This window comes from Polyodon spathula, chromosome 2 (assembly GCF_017654505.1).
Source record: "Polyodon spathula isolate WHYD16114869_AA chromosome 2, ASM1765450v1, whole genome shotgun sequence".
Classification (NCBI taxonomy): Eukaryota; Metazoa; Chordata; class Actinopteri; order Acipenseriformes; family Polyodontidae; genus Polyodon; species Polyodon spathula.
The window spans coordinates 35,175,311-35,185,251 of record NC_054535.1 but is presented as its reverse complement, the minus strand read 5'-3'; positions in this window follow the sequence as shown (position 1 = coordinate 35,185,251).

The following is a 9,941-nucleotide window of genomic DNA, read 5'->3' as shown; positions in this document are numbered from 1 at the left end:
CTACCAAATGAAAAATATTCCATTAGGTCTGGGAAGGAAAATTGTAGCAATGCAATTACACTGTATTACGCAAAAACAAATCCCCATTATTGTAACAACACAAAGTACTTCAAGTGAAGGTTAATTTACCCATTTGATTTGTTTCAGTGTTGGCTGAAATGACTAATTTTCTTTTTTTTTTTTCTTTCTTGTTTTTAGGTTTCTAGTCTTGAGGGAAATGTGTTATTGCCACAGAGTGAGGCATTGTTGTTTTACCTCTGTCACATTACTAAGTTGTGATGTTAAAAGACAAGCAATTTAGGATGAATCAATGCTACTGCAGTCCGGACCAATGCTGTATTAACATGCCTTTGAGGGCTACATCAAATATTTTGCACTTATTTCATTCCACTGGGGAATTCAGTTATAAAACTCTAAGAACGGTTGAAGGCTTTTTAAATGTTATTTTTGATTCAGGATAACCTGAATATCTTTCACTTATTGAGAGTACTTTTTTAGGGATGTCCTCAAGTAATGAGACCTGCTTACACCAACCTGTGGGAGTGAACAGTTTTAGAAAACCTTATAAACTAGTGTTGTACAGGAGTTCCTCATACTTACTATGGGCTATGCATGCTAGGGGACAGTCAGTGGTACTGCTGCACAGGGAAGCCAAGCAAGGTAATTCAGTGACAGGTCTCCTTTGCTTTTCCCTAACCACTAAGGTACACTGCCTCCTCTATATACTTTATACTTGTACAATACCTTTCTGTAGCAGGCTAACAGGAACATTTACCATATAATGTAGGTGGGAAATTTACATTGTTGGGAGTGAAATGTTTTAGGACCAACTAGCACAAAGCCCTTTTCAATTCAATTCAATTCAATTCAATTCAATTCAAAGGTGTTTATTGGCATAACTAACATCGACAGTATTGCCAAAGCATTTACAAAGTACAATAACAGCTAATAATAATAATAACAGTAACAATAATAATTATAATAATATAAATACAGCATTTATAAACTCTATGAACATATTTAATTTACAAATAGTAAATGTTCTTTTCTTGAATATACATATTTAAAGAACATGTTTGTCATTAATCTACTTATGTTTCACTTATGTCCAGGTCATAACACAATGTTTTCTGCGACAGAACGGATTTTGTAGCATTTTAGTTTAGTTTAATACAGTATATTGACCTGCTGACCTGCTTACAATTAGATTATATTACAGCTGTGAGGTGATTTAGAAAGGATTGAATTGATCTCAGAAAATAAGGCACCATCTAGTGTTCAACTCACAATTAAAAAAATTATTCTACTTCAGAAGGGTAACTAGTAATACCGGGTTAATAAATAGTAAGTCACAAGGAAAGGTTAAAATAATTAAATCTCTTTGTCAAAGAAAAATGAGTAAGGGGAATTTAACTGAAGTTAAATAGACTATTTGTATGATAATATTCACTGATTGTACTACTTTACCTGCCTTATGTGCTACCATAGAACATAACCATTGTATTGCTATGTAATAGCATTTGAAATGCATATTTATATGTAAAAGCAAGTGTAAGGGGAATTTAAAAAATGTGAAGACCATGGCAACCGTTTAAAGCTCACTTAAGGGAAGAGAGAAAAAGGTTAATCGCTCAGCCTGTTAAGGTAGCGAATCTGTATGAATTCAGTAGCAGTAATGAAACAAAATGAAGAGGCTCTAAGACCCATACCTGACACTGCTATACAAAATGAACAGCTGTAACCTTACTTCACTGTGAACCTCACTGTGAACCAGCCAGCGCGCAGACAAGGTACACCTAGTATTTACTTGTCTGCGCGCCTGATGTTAGCTGAGGGTCTATAATAGTATTTACTTGTCTGCGCACCTAATGTTAGCTGAGGGTCTGCAATAGTATTTACTTGTCTGCGCGCCTGATGTTAGCTGAGGGTCTACAATAGTACGTTTTCAGGAGATCCTGGTTCCCAGCGGTTGATGTTCAGCTGACTGGTATTCCCCTGTTCTGGATGATATATATGGTGCAGTGCAGTACCTGGAAAATACTGTACACACTAAACTAATGTGCCAAATGTGTATCTTCCAGGAAAAAATATATGTTATCTGACCCACACTTCCAGCAGCAGTTAAAATAACAGTGCAATGTGAAAATGTAAATACACACAGCCACCTTAAATGGAGCAAAATTGTTGGTTTATTTTACCTCTCAAATTTAGTAACTCAGAAAAAACAAATGCAATAAGTAATATTAATTAACCCTTAAGAATTTAAACTGTTCGAATTATGATTCATTTCTTAATTCCAACCAAAACAAAGATAGCACTGTGATACTAGAACATAAACACAAATGTTGTGTTTTCTTAACCCAGCTCTAATAGCAAATTAGTTACAGTACAGTTATTTGAAATACATGTTCACAGTATCTACACACTAAACAAAAATATGTATATATATATATATATATATATAACGAGACCCACTGAGGAGGGACAAGCAGACAATCCTTATTCCTGAGTCATACAGTCTTCTGTCATTTTAACGACTCTTCTGTTGGCTGATACACTAGGGTGGAATTCAACACACAACAAGACGTTTTGGGGACTGTAGTTCCGCTAGCACAGTCAATAATAATAATGCTATGGCCTACAATTTCAATGGGGCTTACACATCATTTTAATTTGCCAATTCATATTTGTTGAAATTTAGAGCAGTTTCTAGAATAAGTGCATGCACTGTAAATGTACTACTAGAGAATGTAAATTCCTTGCAAATCCAATGTTTGTCCTTAAGAGGCCGTTCTGTACGAGTATAAATATTTTAATATGAACTCTTTGCATGTGCTAAAGCTCAATGAAAAGGGTTAGGTTGATTTTTTTATTTTTTTTAATTAATTGAGGAAAGTACCACTATTGTACCACTACTTGTTTCGATCTCTATTTTAAGCAGATTGTTTGCCCTTGTCTTATGACAGCTGATTCAGTGCTTTTACTAGACTGCATCTACTAATACACAGCACAGGACAACAACATGGGGGTCTGTTTTAACGATCTAAACCAGGAGCTTTCAGCCTGGGGTACGCATACCCCTGAGGGTCTTAGGGGGTTTGCAGGTTGACTCAGAAATGCTAAAATAAAAATGAAAGTAAAAGAAAATAATGATCTTGAGGTGATTATTTTAATAGTATAACCACTGGCATAAAGATTACATTTTAGTTTAGCAGCTCAAAGTTTACAGTCTGATTATAGTTTTAAAATGATCATCCACCTGTGCAAATGCGTGATTTCAATTGAATAGGTGGCATTTTAATAATAGCAATAGCGTCTGCTTGAATTGTTTTCAGTGTTTGATAAAATACATCCAGATAATCCTGTGCATCATTTCTCTAGTCAAAAATTGATACATTTCTTACCTGCAAAAGAAACATTAAGGAAGAAAACACATTTACATTACAGACTATTTTGGAGTATGTATAATAACTTTGCCAAATAAAAAACAAATATATGTGTTTAGCAGCACATGTGCTTTGCACACAAAGACATGTAATTTAAAGTGTTAAAAATTGTTGTTTGATATTCTGTCCCAAACTGTTGGTCACACAAATTATATATTAAGTCTAATAGGGGTCTGTAAGTCTATTTTTAAACCCAAATTTTAAAAAAAAATATCTCCCATTAAAACAGCTATCTTTTTTTATTTAAAAGAAGTTTGTGAATAATAATAATAATAATAATAATAATAATAATAATAATAATAATAATAATAATAATAATAATAAATAAAAAGGTTCTGCGTCTTTAAAACTATCTGTTAAATTCTGTGCAATTTCTAAACCATTTTTTTCCCTGACAAGCTTTTATTTTGTTTTTACAATCAATAAAAACAATACCAATATCATATATTGATATCATAATTACTGTAGTTGTTTCATCCATGCCTGTCTTAACAAAACATTGGATCTGGTTTCCAGTGGTTGGTTGTCTCTTTGATGTATTGCTTAGCCTGGCAAGGTCTATAGATTGCTGTGCAGTTTAGATAAATTGATCAATCTTCAGTGTTTCATCCTTGTGCACTGCCTAAACTGTAAAGGGCAAATAAACCTCCATGAATTAGAACACACCTACTATAATCATTAAGGTATTTCTTATATTGCAGTAAAAACACATTAAATAGATAGATACAATGCATTGTTTTATTGCAGCATCTGATATATAAATTTGCCAACAAATGGGTGATGTTGACAAACTGTGAAGCAACAATTTTGTTTCCTGGGTTGCTTTATGAACCAAGGTAATTTATGGCTTCAACTTCCTATTTATGGCTTCAACTTCCCAGATGGAAGAACAATTAATTATTGCCATCAACATAAGCTAGTTAATATATATTGTACAACTGTTAAAAGACCACAACGTGTAGCTGTCTTGTCCAGTATTAATGGTTTCTATGATTTGGATCACTGTATCAGGTCTCTTGTTGCACGCATGCTGCTGGCTCAATCCATCAAGACCCAAATTGTTCTTTCCGGTGGTGGTTTTCTGCACACGCTGTCGTTCCAGGAGAGATGGTTGATGAAAATGTAATTCAATGCAGCCAATGCGTTGAAGGATGAGTGGGTTGCACATGCACCCACTATCATGTCCATTATGACCTTCCTGCTTTCCTTATGTGTCTAGTGGATCACATGATACCGTACATACATGTATTGCAGACTAGGGGATTAATATGACAACAGTACAAACTGTAAACATGTAAATAATCAATTTTCTTATTTATTAAATGTGCAGACCTATAAGTGTTTCCAGCAATAAATGCTGAAAACATTAACTCGAAATTATGAAACTAGAGGTATGTTAATGATAAACTGTATGGGAAGCCTGCTGTGTAAGGGACTTTCAGTTTAAGTGTGAATAAACATGTTTTATATATATATATTTTTTTTAAAAGGTCGATTTTCAGGAAAACTGGTAACGACAGTGGTCAAATCAGTTGTTCGGTCTGCAGTGTCTGCGCAAATGTAGTTTGTTACAAAACCTGTACAAACACGCGGTTTGAAAAAAAAAAAAAAAAAAAAAAGAAATAAATAGACGCTTCGTCGGGCAATGGAGAATGCTCTGCATCACGATGACGACCAGCTGGATGCACATAGCTGGCGCGTTAAGTAAGTGAGCGGCTCAGAAAGCACAGTGAGCTCATTTAAATGACTTAACGCTGTGCAACACGAGAGCGCTGAGCGACATTTAAAAATGGAAAGTAATAATTCTTTAATTGTTTGTGTTTCTGAGGTGACGGTAGATGAAATGGCCCTTTGTGAAGTTACTGACCCCTGCTGTACCTCACCGAGTTCGGCGCTCTGTTTGGACTGAACTTACTTAACGCTGTTAGATGTTTACATTTGAGAGATTTTACAGTTTCACAGTTCTTGAAATTTACAGTTGCAAAGAATTTACAGGTCCCTTTTAAATCGGAAGTTACAGTTGTGATTGACTCTTTCAGAGCTCCTTCTATAAGTTTTTCCTTCCAATTAATTGCTGGAAGTGGGCTCTCCACTTCCCCAGAATCGGAAACTCGGCAACTGGAGGCTGAGCTAACGCTACGCAACTGAGTTTCGTTTAAAATGTGTGTGTGTGTGTGTGTCTCTCTCTCTCTCTCTCTCTCTCTCTCTCTCTCTCTCTCTCTCTCTCTCTCTCTTATATATATATATATATAAATAATTAAACAGCCTACATCGATTGTAGTCTGTTTCTAAACCTGCAGATTGCTGCCTTTGTTTTCTTCTGTTCCCTTTTTTTAGAAGGGAGATCATGATTCCAGTGAGGCACAGCTGTACTGTGATCTGCTGTGGAATCAAAGCCCTTGGGCTATGGCAAGCAGTTTTAACATTTAATCCTCAATTGCTGATAATCAAGAATGGCATTTTGGAGATCAAGAATTGCATTTTTGATACCAAGAATGGCATTTTTGATATTAGTATTGTAATCACATTTTTTATATCAGAAATACAGTTCTTGATATCAAAAACACCATTCTTGATAGCAGAAATGCCATTCTTGATCTCAAAAATGCATACTAATGAGCATCCGGTTTGAATTCTTGATATCAAAAATGCATATTAATTAGGTGATGAAATCTGTTTGGCAAAATATCTGAGAATTCTCATGACATGGACAATGTTTTACGAGCAAGTCATAGAAAATGCACTTCCAGACAGGATTGGAACTCGAAAGGCTTATATAGTTTCAAAAATTTAAGACAGCTGTAGTAATGTTCAGCTAAAGCATTCTGAATGCAGATTTATTTATTTATTTTTAATATATAGGTTATACAATGTGATATGACCACACAATACATTGTTAAATCTCTTTTTCTTCATCTTTGAAAAGACCTGCGTGTTAAAGACACTAACTGTGATACTTCGTTATTGTTAAACATGTCTGTTATGGCCCGTTCTATAGATGAAAAAACGCGCCTTAATACAACAGAAACATTATTAGCGCTATCGGCTATGGCATACCCAGGATAATGTGCTTACAAATGTGTCGACCGGATGTCTCCGTCTTATTAGCCTCGCTACCCCGGCGCTTCGACGCCCTGTGTGTCAGGATTGCTACACGCTTCGGTGCTTCGATGCCTTGAGGCTTTTTGAGCCTGTACGACTGGTTTACAACAGAACATCTGTCAAGGCTGGGTCTCTCCCTCAACGATGCAAAAAGCCAATTAACACTGGTGCAGAGTATGGTCTATTTGGGTCTCTGGCTGGATTCCCTTACAATGCAAGCCTACCTGTCGGATGACAGGGTGGCTGCTATTCGTAACTGCCTGGCCCTGTTTCAACCAGGGACCACAGTGAAATTAGTGTTGTGCCAGAAACTACTGGGTCTGATGGCCGCGGTGTCCTCAGCCATTCAACTGGGGTTACTTCACATGTGCCCACTCTAAGCGTGGATCAGTGCCTTTCAGTTACACCCCAAGCACGACAGACACAGTCGTCTGACAGTGTCTCGCCTGTGCTGGAGGAGGCAAGCCCCTCACTTGAGCAAAGGCGTAAAGATGGGAGTCATTTACAACCGTCGGGTGGTGACGACAGACTCATCCAACTGCGGTTGGGGGGCGGTCTGGGTAGGCAGAGGTGTTCACGGATCCTGGTCAGGCCACTGGACATCCCTGCACATAAACGCACTAGAGCTACAGGCATTGTCCATGCACAGTTCCTGTATGCGTGTTTGGGACAATGGAAATGGTGTCGTTGCACACGAACCCTGCTTTCCTCCCTAAGGTGAGTACAGCTTTTCACTTGAATCAGTCTGTGAAACTAGAGGCTTTTCACCCCCCTCCCTTTGCAGTCAGTCACAATTCAATTTCATTCTGTCTAATCTCACATCAAAATATCACCAAGTATGCTGGAAATGCAATGGATCAGATCATTTAAAGCACAGGTGCTTCATTTATTGTGCAGTGATTAGTCTTTAAAATGTCCACAAAAAAAAAAAAAAGGTTTCTCTCTGATTTACCATCTGCCTGAGTCATTTCAGCTTAACTAAGTAAGCAAGACTGTTAGTAGTGGCAAGCACAATAAAAGACATACCACCATGGAGAATATCTACTGCTTCTTATCTGATGCAGCACTTGTAGAGTCTTTGCAAGTTTGTGTGGTACTAAACTGAATAACACATTGCAATAGCTGATCCCTCATTAAAAGCCCATAAACATTTACTATGGTAAACACTCATACAAATGCCATATCCACACTGCCTAAATGATGCAGAATAAAATTTAAATAAAAACAAAAAATATGATTTTGAATGAAGTGAGTGACGATCGAGTCTTTTTAATTTGTGTTAATTGCGGGCTATTAGGTAGTGTGAATAGGGTATAATTTGTTAAAAATGAGTGTAAAACTCATAAAAACTAGAAATGCTTGCTATGAAAACTAAAATGAAATGAGTTACATTTAAGCAGGTATCTATCAGTATGTAGTGAGGGTCTGGAACTAACTCGTCAGTAATGTTGTTGAAGCTAACACACTGGGATCCTTCAAGAAAGTGCTTGATGAGATTCTCAGATCAATAAGCTACTAACAACCAAATGAGCAAGATGTGCCGAATGGCCTCCTCTCATTTGTAAACTTTCTTATGTTCTTACAGCTTCTATTTTGTGTTTATTACCTTTTTCTGTGTTTATTTTTTAGAAATATTCAGGTTTTGTAAACAGACAAAATACTCCTGTTTTATTAGCAACGGTTTGAAATACAGAGATCTTGAGAATGTATTTTGTGATCTCAGTATAGCAAATTTGTATTCATTTTTAGCTGTCCTTAATTAACCACCACGGTGAACTGATTGGGTCACATAATAACACAGGGGAATCACATGGCAAACTGAACCTGTAATACAACACAACACAATAAACTGCACAGCAAACCACAGGAGGAAGTGAACACAAGATAACTGGTAGTCTCTGGTGTTTTTTTCAATGTTTATAGAAAAAACACAGGTTTAACTAAGTTAAAACCTAATTATAAAAAAAGAAAACCTAAACTAGAAATAATATTGTCTTGCAGTCCATACTGCCTGTATATTGTTTACAAAAGTTTAGAATTCTGTTGTCCTAGAAGTTTCACAAAATGGTATCTTCATTTTTTATGACAAATGTTTATTGCATCTGGATCTAAGATTCAGTGACAGTGACAACAACAGCATCTAAATCTTCAGTACTTTGAATTCCCATCAGGGTTGTACAAGAGTAATATTTAATCACACTTTTAGTGATGTGTTTACCACTTGCCTCAGTAGAACTTCATGAAGTAATTGAAAAACATCACATGACGCCTCAATGATGAAAAATAGTCTTGTCATAAACCCACAAGCTACTAACCTCAGACTTGGGAGTCGTTACGTGTCAAACAGGCGAGGGGTCAGACGTGTCATTAAACTGTTAGATTGTTGTTGGCTTATTTAACAACAGCATAGGTAACTTCATTAGTATCAGACTTAATCTTAGTCATTAAAAAAGGTAGAGCTTTGAGAATAGGGCCCATGCATTTTGTTTTGATAACCTCGATATAAACGTATTCCTATGTATTTATAGAAACTTCCAGTACACCTATATGGTGCATTTTCATAGGTACTAGCGACACAATTTTAAGGACACCATTAAGGAATGTTTTGTTAAGGGCTTATTAAAGCCCTTTTTGATTAATTAAATCAAGCCTGCAGAAACCTGTTTAAACTGTTTTAGAAAAGGTTTTTTTTTTGTTTATCCTTAAAACACTATTTGAATAAGACAATGTGGTAACACTATATATTGTGTGGCATAAATTAATATTAAATAGATGTGCAATTGCATATTAAATTAATGTTATATTAATGTTTAATAGATATGCAATAGCTGATTTCTTGCTAAATGTTAACCAACCATTTATATTATGTTTTGTTACCCTTGAAAATATGTAATTTCCAATTGTTTACATGTTTTTAATTGAAAATACACTTAATCTAACTTAAATGTTAATGGAAAGTAACAAGGAATAATTGAAAGTAAATTTAATATCAATTGCATATGTATTAATTATTAATGTAACATTAATTTAATATGCAATTGCATATCTATTTAATATTAATTTATGCCACGTAATATAGTGTCTCCGAAAATGTTTGTAAACACTTAAAACCAGTCCTAAAAAAGCATTCCTTAAAACATTCCTTAATTTTGTCAGTAGGGTATACTTATTGATTATAAGTAGTCTTTCTTTTTCCATTTAAAATCTATAAATGAAGACCCTATCGTGGAGATGTATTGAAGACTATGTGGATCATAGAAATTTAAATAAAGATCCAAAAAGGTAAAAAAAAAGTGGTTCAAATCGGTTTCATTTAATATGATCTATAGACTTACTATATTTCTTTCTTACCATTTGTTTCATATGTATATAAAATATGTTAACAAATAAGAG